This window comes from Hyla sarda, unplaced genomic scaffold (assembly GCF_029499605.1).
Source record: "Hyla sarda isolate aHylSar1 unplaced genomic scaffold, aHylSar1.hap1 scaffold_1358, whole genome shotgun sequence".
Taxonomy (NCBI): domain Eukaryota; kingdom Metazoa; phylum Chordata; class Amphibia; order Anura; family Hylidae; genus Hyla; species Hyla sarda.
This window is the reverse complement of record NW_026607985.1, coordinates 24829-38576: the sequence shown is the minus strand read 5'-3', so window position 1 is coordinate 38576 and position 13748 is coordinate 24829. Positions and strand designations below refer to the sequence as shown.

Genomic DNA, 13748 nt, shown 5'->3' with positions numbered 1-13748 from the left:
CCATAGTCACATACACAGCAAAGGAGAGATGTTGTTTACACCTAGTGATGTCAGTGGTATTGAGTGACATCACAGCACAGTGCTAAGGCTCCTGGGCCTGGACACAGCAGCGGCTGCAATATCTCAACGGAGAATACGTTTATATATATGTGTGTGTGTGCGCGTATATATATATATATATATATATATATATATATATATATATATATATTTCTCCGCCGAAATCACTTTTAAACCCATTTCCACCTTTTTTTCCCTTCTCTTCCTCTTACTTTTTTTTCACGTTTTTTTACGTTTTTCTCCTTTTCGCCTCTTTTCTGGGCGTATTATTCTTCTTTTTCTTCTTTTTTTTTGTCTAATGCATACCCCATCAGTGCAGCAATGCTTATTCAATACCGCCAGCAGATGGAGACACTGGGGGATAATTTTCTAAGGATTTATACTGATTTTTCCTGTCTGAATTTGTCGCACAGAAAGTTGCAGGCCAAATATGTGTGACATTTCTGCGACTTTAGCTTCTAGAGCATTTTTACAACATTATACATAGGTGCTGAATACATAAAAAGCGACTGTTCAGCGACAGACAAGTCGCATCGGCTGAAAGTAGGCCAGAATGTCAGTCCATGTTGGAGCAGGTTTAGATACAGTCTAAAGTATAGATCTCAAAGTCTGTGCACAGAATTTAGCAAGGGCCTCGCACCTTCTGATGCATCAGGTAGGTGCACAATAGCATAGCCTAACCCTCTGTACTTTGGTCTATATTGATGCGGGACATAGACAGCCAGCTGATGACCAATCCATTAGTGCAATGGATGGCTGGAAGCATTTGTCTTTGCCTTTGCAATACCACAGAAGCAATGCATGGTCAATGTACAGCAATGACACACCTGTGTGAACAGCCAGGAGACCCCCCCCCCCCATGTTATGTTACATAGTTACATAGTTAGTACGGTCGAAAAAAGACATATGTCCATCACGTTCAACCAGGGAATTAAGGGGTAGGGGTGTGGCGCGATATTGGGGAAGGGATGAGATTTTATATTTCTTCATAAGCATTAATCTTATTTTGTCAATTAGGAACATTCAGCACCCACCCGCTATCAAGGCAGCTGCCTATCATGTCATGCCCTACCTGCACAGGTGTGCTGGCTACTCAAATGATCCAATTAAGGAGGCCATTTAGTCAGCAGCAGCAGAAGTCCTGTGCCTGGACGCTCCAACAGGGGCCAGACACAAGCAGAAGCAGAAGCAGCAGAAGCAGCAGCAGCACCACCTTTTGTTTTTTGGCTGCAGCAGCAGCAAGGCCCACAGGGCTGGCTAGCTGGCTAGCCAGCAAGCAGGTAGCAATGAAAGTAGGAATCTTTCTTTTTAACCCTGTAAGGGGGTGGTGCACTGTACCCGAAGATACTGCCATATCGGGTCAATGCATAGGGCGACGGAAGCAAGCTTCGAAATCGGCCCCCGTTCTCAAAAATCCATTTAATATATGGTCCCCAGATAGGGGACGTATCAGATATTAAACTGATAAGAACAGATACTACACTTGATCTTAGCCAAAAGGCCGAGAAGCGATAACCGTGAAAGGGGCGGGCCCAACAAGGTCCCCTTCATGGGCACTATCACTGCTTGCTGTCAGGGAGGCTGCCAGACAATTTTCCATGCACACTCTGGGCTGGGGGGCAGTCAACCACCAGTACACACAGCAGAACCTAAACCCATACCATTATTGCTAAGCAGCAAGACAGGGGCCCATTGCACTCCCACGGGGCCTTTTTAAATGCAATCCATAACCCGGATTTGCCAGGAACCCTTCTTACTCCTCCTACTTGCATGTGACACTGGGCTTAGGATCTGCATAGGAAACACACACACAAGCACACACCTACCTTTGTTGCCTGCAGATGCCTCCTTGGCTGTCCCCAAACGGTATCAAACCAACACCCACGGGAAGCTGTAAGCATAGAGGACATGCCTGCACCCCATTGGACTTACCTGTGTGGGTTAAATCCGGGTTATTTGACAACCTATGGCGGTGATGGTTCTGCTCAGGCAGAGCAGTGCTGATGCTCCTCATAAAGCTGTCGCTGCTGTGAAGGTTCTAGGTGACATCACAAATCCCTATGGTTACATACACAACAAAGCTGGGTTGTTGTTGTTTACACTCTGCAAGGCCTGTGGAAGTGAGTGACATCATAGCACTGTAGTTCTGAGGGTTCTAGATGGATGCAACAATCTCCTGTTGCTTCTATGAAGGCCATAATAGACGACATCACCAAACAGCTCCATAGTCACATACACAGCAAAGGAGAGATGTTGTTTACACCTAGTGATGTCAGTGGTATTGAGTGACATCACAGCACAGTGCTAAGGCTCCTGGGCCTGGACACAGCAGCGGCTGCAATATCTCAACGGAGAATACGTTTATATATATGTGTGTGTGTGCGCGTATATATATATATATATATATATATATATATATATATATATATATATATTTCTCCGCCGAAATCACTTTTAAACCCATTTCCACCTTTTTTTCCCTTCTCTTCCTCTTACTTTTTTTTCACGTTTTTTTACGTTTTTCTCCTTTTCGCCTCTTTTCTGGGCGTATTATTCTTCTTTTTCTTCTTTTTTTTTGTCTAATGCATACCCCATCAGTGCAGCAATGCTTATTCAATACCGCCAGCAGATGGAGACACTGGGGGATAATTTTCTAAGGATTTATACTGATTTTTCCTGTCTGAATTTGTCGCACAGAAAGTTGCAGGCCAAATATGTGTGACATTTCTGCGACTTTAGCTTCTAGAGCATTTTTACAACATTATACATAGGTGCTGAATACATAAAAAGCGACTGTTCAGCGACAGACAAGTCGCATCGGCTGAAAGTAGGCCAGAATGTCAGTCCATGTTGGAGCAGGTTTAGATACAGTCTAAAGTATAGATCTCAAAGTCTGTGCACAGAATTTAGCAAGGGCCTCGCACCTTCTGATGCATCAGGTAGGTGCACAATAGCATAGCCTAACCCTCTGTACTTTGGTCTATATTGATGCGGGACATAGACAGCCAGCTGATGACCAATCCATTAGTGCAATGGATGGCTGGAAGCATTTGTCTTTGCCTTTGCAATACCACAGAAGCAATGCATGGTCAATGTACAGCAATGACACACCTGTGTGAACAGCCAGGAGACCCCCCCCCCCCATGTTATGTTACATAGTTACATAGTTAGTACGGTCGAAAAAAGACATATGTCCATCACGTTCAACCAGGGAATTAAGGGGTAGGGGTGTGGCGCGATATTGGGGAAGGGATGAGATTTTATATTTCTTCATAAGCATTAATCTTATTTTGTCAATTAGGAACATTCAGCACCCACCCGCTATCAAGGCAGCTGCCTATCATGTCATGCCCTACCTGCACAGGTGTGCTGGCTACTCAAATGATCCAATTAAGGAGGCCATTTAGTCAGCAGCAGCAGAAGTCCTGTGCCTGGACGCTCCAACAGGGGCCAGACACAAGCAGAAGCAGAAGCAGCAGAAGCAGCAGCAGCACCACCTTTTGTTTTTTGGCTGCAGCAGCAGCAAGGCCCACAGGGCTGGCTAGCTGGCTAGCCAGCAAGCAGGTAGCAATGAAAGTAGGAATCTTTCTTTTTAACCCTGTAAGGGGGTGGTGCACTGTACCCGAAGATACTGCCATATCGGGTCAATGCATAGGGCGACGGAAGCAAGCTTCGAAATCGGCCCCCGTTCTCAAAAATCCATTTAATATATGGTCCCCAGATAGGGGACGTATCAGATATTAAACTGATAAGAACAGATACTACACTTGATCTTAGCCAAAAGGCCGAGAAGCGATAACCGTGAAAGGGGCGGGCCCAACAAGGTCCCCTTCATGGGCACTATCACTGCTTGCTGTCAGGGAGGCTGCCAGACAATTTTCCATGCACACTCTGGGCTGGGGGGCAGTCAACCACCAGTACACACAGCAGAACCTAAACCCATACCATTATTGCTAAGCAGCAAGACAGGGGCCCATTGCACTCCCACGGGGCCTTTTTAAATGCAATCCATAACCCGGATTTGCCAGGAACCCTTCTTACTCCTCCTACTTGCATGTGACACTGGGCTTAGGATCTGCATAGGAAACACACACACAAGCACACACCTACCTTTGTTGCCTGCAGATGCCTCCTTGGCTGTCCCCAAACGGTATCAAACCAACACCCACGGGAAGCTGTAAGCATAGAGGACATGCCTGCACCCCATTGGACTTACCTGTGTGGGTTAAATCCGGGTTATTTGACAACCTATGGCGGTGATGGTTCTGCTCAGGCAGAGCAGTGCTGATGCTCCTCATAAAGCTGTCGCTGCTGTGAAGGTTCTAGGTGACATCACAAATCCCTATGGTTACATACACAACAAAGCTGGGTTGTTGTTGTTTACACTCTGCAAGGCCTGTGGAAGTGAGTGACATCATAGCACTGTAGTTCTGAGGGTTCTAGATGGATGCAACAATCTCCTGTTGCTTCTATGAAGGCCATAATAGACGACATCACCAAACAGCTCCATAGTCACATACACAGCAAAGGAGAGATGTTGTTTACACCTAGTGATGTCAGTGGTATTGAGTGACATCACAGCACAGTGCTAAGGCTCCTGGGCCTGGACACAGCAGCGGCTGCAATATCTCAACGGAGAATACGTTTATATATATGTGTGTGTGTGCGCGTATATATATATATATATATATATATATATATATATATATATATATTTCTCCGCCGAAATCACTTTTAAACCCATTTCCACCTTTTTTTCCCTTCTCTTCCTCTTACTTTTTTTTTCACGTTTTTTTACGTTTTTCTCCTTTTCGCCTCTTTTCTGGGCGTATTATTCTTCTTTTTCTTCTTTTTTTTTGTCTAATGCATACCCCATCAGTGCAGCAATGCTTATTCAATACCGCCAGCAGATGGAGACACTGGGGGATAATTTTCTAAGGATTTATACTGATTTTTCCTGTCTGAATTTGTCGCACAGAAAGTTGCAGGCCAAATATGTGTGACATTTCTGCGACTTTAGCTTCTAGAGCATTTTTACAACATTATACATAGGTGCTGAATACATAAAAAGCGACTGTTCAGCGACAGACAAGTCGCATCGGCTGAAAGTAGGCCAGAATGTCAGTCCATGTTGGAGCAGGTTTAGATACAGTCTAAAGTATAGATCTCAAAGTCTGTGCACAGAATTTAGCAAGGGCCTCGCACCTTCTGATGCATCAGGTAGGTGCACAATAGCATAGCCTAACCCTCTGTACTTTGGTCTATATTGATGCGGGACATAGACAGCCAGCTGATGACCAATCCATTAGTGCAATGGATGGCTGGAAGCATTTGTCTTTGCCTTTGCAATACCACAGAAGCAATGCATGGTCAATGTACAGCAATGACACACCTGTGTGAACAGCCAGGAGACCCCCCCCCCCCCCATGTTATGTTACATAGTTACATAGTTAGTACGGTCGAAAAAAGACATATGTCCATCACGTTCAACCAGGGAATTAAGGGGTAGGGGTGTGGCGCGATATTGGGGAAGGGATGAGATTTTATATTTCTTCATAAGCATTAATCTTATTTTGTCAATTAGGAACATTCAGCACCCACCCGCTATCAAGGCAGCTGCCTATCATGTCATGCCCTACCTGCACAGGTGTGCTGGCTACTCAAATGATCCAATTAAGGAGGCCATTTAGTCAGCAGCAGCAGAAGTCCTGTGCCTGGACGCTCCAACAGGGGCCAGACACAAGCAGAAGCAGAAGCAGCAGAAGCAGCAGCAGCACCACCTTTTGTTTTTTGGCTGCAGCAGCAGCAAGGCCCACAGGGCTGGCTAGCTGGCTAGCCAGCAAGCAGGTAGCAATGAAAGTAGGAATCTTTCTTTTTAACCCTGTAAGGGGGTGGTGCACTGTACCCGAAGATACTGCCATATCGGGTCAATGCATAGGGCGACGGAAGCAAGCTTCGAAATCGGCCCCCGTTCTCAAAAATCCATTTAATATATGGTCCCCAGATAGGGGACGTATCAGATATTAAACTGATAAGAACAGATACTACACTTGATCTTAGCCAAAAGGCCGAGAAGCGATAACCGTGAAAGGGGCGGGCCCAACAAGGTCCCCTTCATGGGCACTATCACTGCTTGCTGTCAGGGAGGCTGCCAGACAATTTTCCATGCACACTCTGGGCTGGGGGGCAGTCAACCACCAGTACACACAGCAGAACCTAAACCCATACCATTATTGCTAAGCAGCAAGACAGGGGCCCATTGCACTCCCACGGGGCCTTTTTAAATGCAATCCATAACCCGGATTTGCCAGGAACCCTTCTTACTCCTCCTACTTGCATGTGACACTGGGCTTAGGATCTGCATAGGAAACACACACACAAGCACACACCTACCTTTGTTGCCTGCAGATGCCTCCTTGGCTGTCCCCAAACGGTATCAAACCAACACCCACGGGAAGCTGTAAGCATAGAGGACATGCCTGCACCCCATTGGACTTACCTGTGTGGGTTAAATCCGGGTTATTTGACAACCTATGGCGGTGATGGTTCTGCTCAGGCAGAGCAGTGCTGATGCTCCTCATAAAGCTGTCGCTGCTGTGAAGGTTCTAGGTGACATCACAAATCCCTATGGTTACATACACAACAAAGCTGGGTTGTTGTTGTTTACACTCTGCAAGGCCTGTGGAAGTGAGTGACATCATAGCACTGTAGTTCTGAGGGTTCTAGATGGATGCAACAATCTCCTGTTGCTTCTATGAAGGCCATAATAGACGACATCACCAAACAGCTCCATAGTCACATACACAGCAAAGGAGAGATGTTGTTTACACCTAGTGATGTCAGTGGTATTGAGTGACATCACAGCACAGTGCTAAGGCTCCTGGGCCTGGACACAGCAGCGGCTGCAATATCTCAACGGAGAATACGTTTATATCTATGTGTGTGTGTGCGCGTATATATATATATATATATATATATATATATATATATATATATATATTTCTCCGCCGAAATCACTTTTAAACCCATTTCCACCTTTTTTTCCCTTCTCTTCCTCTTACTTTTTTTTCACGTTTTTTTACGTTTTTCTCCTTTTCGCCTCTTTTCTGGGCGTATTATTCTTCTTTTTCTTCTTTTTTTTCGTCTAATGCATACCCCATCAGTGCAGCAATGCTTATTCAATACCGCCAGCAGATGGAGACACTGGGGGATAATTTTCTAAGGATTTATACTGATTTTTCCTGTCTGAATTTGTCGCACAGAAAGTTGCAGGCCAAATATGTGTGACATTTCTGCGACTTTAGCTTCTAGAGCATTTTTACAACATTATACATAGGTGCTGAATACATAAAAAGCGACTGTTCAGCGACAGACAAGTCGCATCGGCTGAAAGTAGGCCAGAATGTCAGTCCATGTTGGAGCAGGTTTAGATACAGTCTAAAGCATAGATCTCAAAGTCTGTGCACAGAATTTAGCAAGGGCCTCGCACCTTCTGATGCATCAGGTAGGTGCACAATAGCATAGCCTAACCCTCTGTACTTTGGTCTATATTGATGCGGGACATAGACAGCCAGCTGATGACCAATCCATTAGTGCAATGGATGGCTGGAAGCATTTGTCTTTGCCTTTGCAATACCACAGAAGCAATGCATGGTCAATGTACAGCAATGACACACCTGTGTGAACAGCCAGGAGACCCCCCCCCCATGTTATGTTACATAGTTACATAGTTAGTACGGTCGAAAAAAGACATATGTCCATCACGTTCAACCAGGGAATTAAGGGGTAGGGGTGTGGCGCGATATTGGGGAAGGGATGAGATTTTATATTTCTTCATAAGCATTAATCTTATTTTGTCAATTAGGAACATTCAGCACCCACCCGCTATCAAGGCAGCTGCCTATCATGTCATGCCCTACCTGCACAGGTGTGCTGGCTACTCAAATGATCCAATTAAGGAGGCCATTTAGTCAGCAGCAGCAGAAGTCCTGTGCCTGGACGCTCCAACAGGGGCCAGACACAAGCAGAAGCAGAAGCAGCAGAAGCAGCAGCAGCACCACCTTTTGTTTTTTGGCTGCAGCAGCAGCAAGGCCCACAGGGCTGGCTAGCTGGCTAGCCAGCAAGCAGGTAGCAATGAAAGTAGGAATCTTTCTTTTTAACCCTGTAAGGGGGTGGTGCACTGTACCCGAAGATACTGCCATATCGGGTCAATGCATAGGGTGACGGAAGCAAGCTTCGAAATCGGCCCCCGTTCTCAAAAATCCATTTAATATATGGTCCCCAGATAGGGGACGTATCAGATATTAAACTGATAAGAACAGATACTACACTTGATCTTAGCCAAAAGGCCGAGAAGCGATAACCGTGAAAGGGGCGGGCCCAACAAGGTCCCCTTCATGGGCACTATCACTGCTTGCTGTCAGGGAGGCTGCCAGACAATTTTCCATGCACACTCTGGGCTGGGGGGCAGTCAACCACCAGTACACACAGCAGAACCTAAACCCATACCATTATTGCTAAGCAGCAAGACAGGGGCCCATTGCACTCCCACGGGGCCTTTTTAAATGCAATCCATAACCCGGATTTGCCAGGAACCCTTCTTACTCCTCCTACTTGCATGTGACACTGGGCTTAGGATCTGCATAGGAAACACACACACAAGCACACACCTACCTTTGTTGCCTGCAGATGCCTCCTTGGCTGTCCCCAAACGGTATCAAACCAACACCCACGGGAAGCTGTAAGCATAGAGGACATGCCTGCACCCCATTGGACTTACCTGTGTGGGTTAAATCCGGGTTATTTGACAACCTATGGCGGTGATGGTTCTGCTCAGGCAGAGCAGTGCTGATGCTCCTCATAAAGCTGTCGCTGCTGTGAAGGTTCTAGGTGACATCACAAATCCCTTTGGTTACATACACAACAAAGCTGGGTTGTTGTTGTTTACACTCTGCAAGGCCTGTGGAAGTGAGTGACATCATAGCACTGTAGTTCTGAGGGTTCAAGATGGATGCAACAATCTCCTGTTGCTTCTATGAAGGCCGTAATAGACGACATCACCAAACAGCTCCATAGTCACATACACAGCAAAGGAGAGATGTTGTTTACACCTAGTGATGTCAGTGGTATTGAGTGACATCACAGCACAGTGCTAAGGCTCCTGGGCCTGGACACAGCAGCGGCTGCAATATCTCAACGGAGAATACGTTTATATCTATGTGTGTGTGTGCGCATATATATATATATATATATATATATATATATATATATATATATATATTTCTCCGCCGAAATCACTTTTAAACCCATTTCCACCTTTTTTTCCCTTCTCTTCCTCTTACTTTTTTTTCACGTTTTTTTACGTTTTTCTCCTTTTCGCCTCTTTTCTGGGCGTATTATTCTTCTTTTTCTTCTTTTTTTTCGTCTAATGCATACCCCATCAGTGCAGCAATGCTTATTCAATACCGCCAGCAGATGGAGACACTGGGGGATAATTTTCTAAGGATTTATACTGATTTTTCCTGTCTGAATTTGTCGCACAGAAAGTTGCAGGCCAAATATGTGTGACATTTCTGCGACTTTAGCTTCTAGAGCATTTTTACAACATTATACATAGGTGCTGAATACATAAAAAGCGACTGTTCAGCGACAGACAAGTCGCATCGGCTGAAAGTAGGCCAGAATGTCAGTCCATGTTGGAGCAGGTTTAGATACAGTCTAAAGCATAGATCTCAAAGTCTGTGCACAGAATTTAGCAAGGGCCTCGCACCTTCTGATGCATCAGGTAGGTGCACAATAGCATAGCCTAACCCTCTGTACTTTGGTCTATATTGATGCGGGACATAGACAGCCAGCTGATGACCAATCCATTAGTGCAATGGATGGCTGGAAGCATTTGTCTTTGCCTTTGCAATACCACAGAAGCAATGCATGGTCAATGTACAGCAATGACACACCTGTGTGAACAGCCAGGAGACCCCCCCCCCCATGTTATGTTACATAGTTACATAGTTAGTACGGTCGAAAAAAGACATATGTCCATCACGTTCAACCAGGGAATTAAGGGGTAGGGGTGTGGCGCGATATTGGGGAAGGGATGAGATTTTATATTTCTTCATAAGCATTAATCTTATTTTGTCAATTAGGAACATTCAGCACCCACCCGCTATCAAGGCAGCTGCCTATCATGTCATGCCCTACCTGCACAGGTGTGCTGGCTACTCAAATGATCCAATTAAGGAGGCCATTTAGTCAGCAGCAGCAGAAGTCCTGTGCCTGGACGCTCCAACAGGGGCCAGACACAAGCAGAAGCAGAAGCAGCAGAAGCAGCAGCAGCACCACCTTTTGTTTTTTGGCTGCAGCAGCAGCAAGGCCCACAGGGCTGGCTAGCTGGCTAGCCAGCAAGCAGGTAGCAATGAAAGTAGGAATCTTTCTTTTTAACCCTGTAAGGGGGTGGTGCACTGTACCCGAAGATACTGCCATATCGGGTCAATGCATAGGGCGACGGAAGCAAGCTTCGAAATCGGCCCCCGTTCTCAAAAATCCATTTAATATATGGTCCCCAGATAGGGGACGTATCAGATATTAAACTGATAAGAACAGATACTACACTTGATCTTAGCCAAAAGGCCGAGAAGCGATAACCGTGAAAGGGGCGGGCCCAACAAGGTCCCCTTCATGGGCACTATCACTGCTTGCTGTCAGGGAGGCTGCCAGACAATTTTCCATGCACACTCTGGGCTGGGGGGCAGTCAACCACCAGTACACACAGCAGAACCTAAACCCATACCATTATTGCTAAGCAGCAAGACAGGGGCCCATTGCACTCCCACGGGGCCTTTTTAAATGCAATCCATAACCCGGATTTGCCAGGAACCCTTCTTACTCCTCCTACTTGCATGTGACACTGGGCTTAGGATCTGCATAGGAAACACACACACAAGCACACACCTACCTTTGTTGCCTGCAGATGCCTCCTTGGCTGTCCCCAAACGGTATCAAACCAACACCCACGGGAAGCTGTAAGCATAGAGGACATGCCTGCACCCCATTGGACTTACCTGTGTGGGTTAAATCCGGGTTATTTGACAACCTATGGCGGTGATGGTTCTGCTCAGGCAGAGCAGTGCTGATGCTCCTCATAAAGCTGTCGCTGCTGTGAAGGTTCTAGGTGACATCACAAATCCCTTTGGTTACATACACAACAAAGCTGGGTTGTTGTTGTTTACACTCTGCAAGGCCTGTGGAAGTGAGTGACATCATAGCACTGTAGTTCTGAGGGTTCAAGATGGATGCAACAATCTCCTGTTGCTTCTATGAAGGCCGTAATAGACGACATCACCAAACAGCTCCATAGTCACATACACAGCAAAGGAGAGATGTTGTTTACACCTAGTGATGTCAGTGGTATTGAGTGACATCACAGCACAGTGCTAAGGCTCCTGGGCCTGGACACAGCAGCGGCTGCAATATCTCAACGGAGAATACGTTTATATCTATGTGTGTGTGTGCGCATATATATATATATATATATATATATATATATATATATATATATTTCTCCGCCGAAATCACTTTTAAACCCATTTCCACCTTTTTTTCCCTTCTCTTCCTCTTACTTTTTTTTCACGTTTTTTTACGTTTTTCTCCTTTTCGCCTCTTTTCTGGGCGTATTATTCTTCTTTTTCTTCTTTTTTTTCGTCTAATGCATACCCCATCAGTGCAGCAATGCTTATTCAATACCGCCAGCAGATGGAGACACTGGGGGATAATTTTCTAAGGATTTATACTGATTTTTCCTGTCTGAATTTGTCGCACAGAAAGTTGCAGGCCAAATATGTGTGACATTTCTGCGACTTTAGCTTCTAGAGCATTTTTACAACATTATACATAGGTGCTGAATACATAAAAAGCGACTGTTCAGCGACAGACAAGTCGCATCGGCTGAAAGTAGGCCAGAATGTCAGTCCATGTTGGAGCAGGTTTAGATACAGTCTAAAGCATAGATCTCAAAGTCTGTGCACAGAATTTAGCAAGGGCCTCGCACCTTCTGATGCATCAGGTAGGTGCACAATAGCATAGCCTAACCCTCTGTACTTTGGTCTATATTGATGCGGGACATAGACAGCCAGCTGATGACCAATCCATTAGTGCAATGGATGGCTGGAAGCATTTGTCTTTGCCTTTGCAATACCACAGAAGCAATGCATGGTCAATGTACAGCAATGACACACCTGTGTGAACAGCCAGGAGACCCCCCCCCCCATGTTATGTTACATAGTTACATAGTTAGTACGGTCGAAAAAAGACATATGTCCATCACGTTCAACCAGGGAATTAAGGGGTAGGGGTGTGGCGCGATATTGGGGAAGGGATGAGATTTTATATTTCTTCATAAGCATTAATCTTATTTTGTCAATTAGGAACATTCAGCACCCACCCGCTATCAAGGCAGCTGCCTATCATGTCATGCCCTACCTGCACAGGTGTGCTGGCTACTCAAATGATCCAATTAAGGAGGCCATTTAGTCAGCAGCAGCAGAAGTCCTGTGCCTGGACGCTCCAACAGGGGCCAGACACAAGCAGAAGCAGAAGCAGCAGAAGCAGCAGCAGCACCACCTTTTGTTTTTTGGCTGCAGCAGCAGCAAGGCCCACAGGGCTGGCTAGCTGGCTAGCCAGCAAGCAGGTAGCAATGAAAGTAGGAATCTTTCTTTTTAACCCTGTAAGGGGGTGGTGCACTGTACCCGAAGATACTGCCATATCGGGTCAATGCATAGGGCGACGGAAGCAAGCTTCGAAATCGGCCCCCGTTCTCAAAAATCCATTTAATATATGGTCCCCAGATAGGGGACGTATCAGATATTAAACTGATAAGAACAGATACTACACTTGATCTTAGCCAAAAGGCCGAGAAGCGATAACCGTGAAAGGGGCGGGCCCAACAAGGTCCCCTTCATGGGCACTATCACTGCTTGCTGTCAGGGAGGCTGCCAGACAATTTTCCATGCACACTCTGGGCTGGGGGGCAGTCAACCACCAGTACACACAGCAGAACCTAAACCCATACCATTATTGCTAAGCAGCAAGACAGGGGCCCATTGCACTCCCACGGGGCCTTTTTAAATGCAATCCATAACCCGGATTTGCCAGGAACCCTTCTTACTCCTCCTACTTGCATGTGACACTGGGCTTAGGATCTGCATAGGAAACACACACACAAGCACACACCTACCTTTGTTGCCTGCAGATGCCTCCTTGGCTGTCCCCAAACGGTATCAAACCAACACCCACGGGAAGCTGTAAGCATAGAGGACATGCCTGCACCCCATTGGACTTACCTGTGTGGGTTAAATCCGGGTTATTTGACAACCTATGGCGGTGATGGTTCTGCTCAGGCAGAGCAGTGCTGATGCTCCTCATAAAGCTGTCGCTGCTGTGAAGGTTCTAGGTGACATCACAAATCCCTTTGGTTACATACACAACAAAGCTGGGTTGTTGTTGTTTACACTCTGCAAGGCCTGTGGAAGTGAGTGACATCATAGCACTGTAGTTCTGAGGGTTCAAGATGGATGCAACAATCTCCTGTTGCTTCTATGAAGGCCGTAATAGACGACATCACCAAACAGCTCCATAGTCACATACACAGCAAAGGAGAGATGTTGTTTACACCTAGTGATGTCAGTGGTATT

The 13748-nt window shown here is 46.0% G+C and overlaps 6 non-coding genes across 6 annotated transcripts; all 6 read right to left on the bottom strand.

Moving 5' to 3' along the window:
* Positions 1-1382: 1382 nt before the first annotated feature.
* On the bottom strand, positions 1383-1573 carry LOC130306165 (U2 spliceosomal RNA). The gene has a single exon (XR_008855555.1). It is a non-coding gene; the product is annotated as a U2 spliceosomal RNA (small nuclear RNA).
* A 2093-nt stretch (positions 1574-3666) lies between these two features.
* On the bottom strand, positions 3667-3857 carry LOC130306163 (U2 spliceosomal RNA). Its single transcript, XR_008855553.1, has one exon. It is a non-coding gene; the product is annotated as a U2 spliceosomal RNA (small nuclear RNA).
* Positions 3858-5949: 2092 nt separating this feature from the next.
* LOC130306162 (U2 spliceosomal RNA) lies at positions 5950-6140 on the bottom strand. Its single transcript, XR_008855552.1, has one exon. It is a non-coding gene; the product is annotated as a U2 spliceosomal RNA (small nuclear RNA).
* A 2089-nt stretch (positions 6141-8229) lies between these two features.
* On the bottom strand, positions 8230-8420 carry LOC130306190 (U2 spliceosomal RNA). The gene has a single exon (XR_008855579.1). It is a non-coding gene; the product is annotated as a U2 spliceosomal RNA (small nuclear RNA).
* A 2090-nt stretch (positions 8421-10510) lies between these two features.
* Positions 10511-10701, bottom strand: LOC130306161 (U2 spliceosomal RNA). The gene has a single exon (XR_008855551.1). It is a non-coding gene; the product is annotated as a U2 spliceosomal RNA (small nuclear RNA).
* Positions 10702-12787: 2086 nt separating this feature from the next.
* LOC130306160 (U2 spliceosomal RNA) lies at positions 12788-12978 on the bottom strand. Its single transcript, XR_008855550.1, has one exon. It is a non-coding gene; the product is annotated as a U2 spliceosomal RNA (small nuclear RNA).
* Positions 12979-13748: the final 770 nt, after the last annotated feature.